Source organism: Metopolophium dirhodum, chromosome 7, assembly GCF_019925205.1.
Source record: "Metopolophium dirhodum isolate CAU chromosome 7, ASM1992520v1, whole genome shotgun sequence".
NCBI classification, from domain to species: Eukaryota; Metazoa; Arthropoda; class Insecta; order Hemiptera; family Aphididae; genus Metopolophium; species Metopolophium dirhodum.
The window spans coordinates 7,506,192-7,509,224 of NC_083566.1; positions in this window are offsets into that span (position 1 = coordinate 7,506,192).

Consider the following 3,033-nt stretch of genomic DNA (forward strand, 5'->3'; position numbering starts at 1 on the left):
TTTATAGAAACATCGGTGACCGCCGATCGGTATTACAGGTAGGTATACCCAGCGATCGGTATGTCCCCCCACCCCCCCACAACAACAACCCCTATCACCTTTCGCTACTACCACCCCTGTAGCCTAGTTTAAACATCACAAATAATGAGAGAGGGACACGAATTGTAACCACAGTATATTATACATAATATAGATGCAACGAATATCATACAGCCGGCATAGTAGTTTAACACATCGATATACACCGAGTTGGCCTACAACTTATCGCACATAATAATACAATATAGGTATAGGATATAACTCGATGCAGCTCAATAACATAATATAGGTACTAGACGCTAGTACAACAATAGGCACGTGTTTTTTTTTCTTTTCTGCGTATTTGTGCGACGACGTACGGCCCCACAACGCGTAATAATATAGCAATGGTGTATCGTAATATCACGATAACAGTAAGAAATGAACGCAAAAAAAATCGACTGGCCATTTACGCGCACACAAACGTATTACAACCCGTCAGCAACACTCTCGTCCTGCACCGGTCGTCGTAATAATAACGTACGCGTGCGGGTCAATTTAATCGGAAACGTCACGATGTATCAACCTCCACCTACACAATGGCACTGCATGGTAAATACTAAATAGTCCGTCAAACCTTCTGCGCCCAGCACGAGCTATTCATTATACACAATAATAATAATAATAATAATAATTGTATGTGCGCATACGAAGACGTCGTCGGCTGTGGAATCCCCTGGCTGCATAACGACTTGGGCCGGCCACTTTTAGGACGCGCACGTTCACCGCGTGGTGACTTCGTTCCGTCCGTGCACTACTTCTCATACACAGCTGTTATAATATTGTACAGGTTGACCGCGGGTAGAAGTAAGTTTCCCACCCCCCTCCCAACCATTATCGCCAGAACTGTCCGAGAGAGTCACACGAAGACCCGACCGTTTTTCTTTCGCCGCTCGCATCACTATAATATTGTTGTGACCATATAATAACACTGTACACTGCACTGCACTGCACTCTCAATGTGCGTGTGGTGATTACGCATTGGGTGGGGAGGGGGATGTGTTATTAGAGTTGATGTTGGATGCGTGGGTGTACACCCTAGAAGTATACTGTGGCATATAATGTCGTAATTATTGTTATGCTGTTTATACGCCGCGGGAAAAGTGTCCAAGTGGCTATAGGTATATACTATAATATATCAGAAAATATTGTAATCGTTTACTGTGGCGAATTCAATACGAATAGGTAATTAATATAATATAGTAATCTTTTAATAATTAATACACATTTTAGATAGACGTATTATACATAATACGATGGTTCAATAATAAATTAACAGAACGCTTGAAACGGGTTGAACATTTTGTAAATCTATTTTTTCTATTGTAAATCACATATTTAAGTATGAATGTCAAATAAACATAATCCAATGTCACACATAAATAAATATATCAATCTTTTCCATAATAAATATTGTTTTGACGTCTTCACTTTCCGTCTCTTAAAAAAAAAAAAAAAAATCACCCCCTCAATTGTAGTAAAACGCCGAAATATAAGCTTTAGGTTTTATTTGCCCGATGATTTTATAATCTAGAAGGGTAAACATCTGACTTTCAAAAGGGGGGAATTGAAGTGGAAAAAAAATGTTAAATCGAATGGGGTTTATACATTATAAGGCTGGATGTTTGCAATATTTTAACAGGTAGGACATAATATAGGTATAGGTACCAAAAAGTAACTACCGCCATTATATTTTTAGTTATCACTTGTTAAAAATTATTTTAATACCTAAATTCTTAGCGAGTTTTAACGAGGTATTTTTATCCACAACATTGTTCTAAATTCTTATAATTTGTTAAGACACAATCAAAACATATTATTGAGCAATATTTTTACAACTTGATACAATCATTTATGAAAGTATCATAAAGAGATTTAATTGTAATTTTGGTTTTTCCTTATATTTCAGTCGAATACACTTATTTTAAATTAATGTCAAAACCAGATTACAATTGCATATAGCTATATACACAATATATACATTTATAACTAATCTCACCTAAGGAATAAGCATACGCGCATTGATTTATTCGAAACTTAATTTATTCAAAGAGAAAAAAAAGTTTAAAAGTCGGTATTGCAGTAAGACTTTGAAATATTAGACAAATTTACGCCAAACGTATTTTTTTCTTAAATTTATTAATTTGAATAATTATTATACTTTGAAAAATAAAATTGAATTCTCTACAATATTAAAATAGAACATATTTAGGTATTTTAATATATTATAATGATTTGATTCGTTTGGTATACAGGGTGATTCACCACCCCTTTTCTTCATTAATATAGTTATTTAAAATATGATTTTTCGAATATTTAAATATACCAACTTAAAGACCATATTTTTAAATTCTTGAGATTTTTCGTGCTACTTTAGGAGTGTACTGTGGAGTTACGAACTTCTATTTTTCAAATAATAATCTCCATTTCTACTATAAATTATTTAGCATATCATTTTTCCGAAAATATGAAGTTTTATACACAATAAAAGTTTTTGAGTTGTTAAATAACTTTGTGTACTAAGTATAATATCATAGGTCCTGATAGAGGGTTTGGAATATATGATAGCCAAGGCGTTAGGCGAAATGAAAATGTTGGCACTTTTTTTAATATGACCGTTTATAATTTCAAAAATATTTCAAGCATAATATTCGATAATAGTATAATATATCTATTTTATATTTTTATAAAACCATTTTTTAGTATAATTATTTAAACAACTGAAAACACTTGTTTGAATTTTGAATTAGAAACATCAAGATTTTCAAAATAATTTTCATCTTTATAATTATTTACAATAAAAAAGTAGGATCCTCACTTATATTCAGAAATTTGTATCACTACAGGACACTCCTTAAGTATTATTGTACAAAAAAACTCAAGTATTTAAAAAATCTGGTCTTTAATTAATATATTTAAAAATTACAAAAATCAGTATTTTAATAAATTCATTAT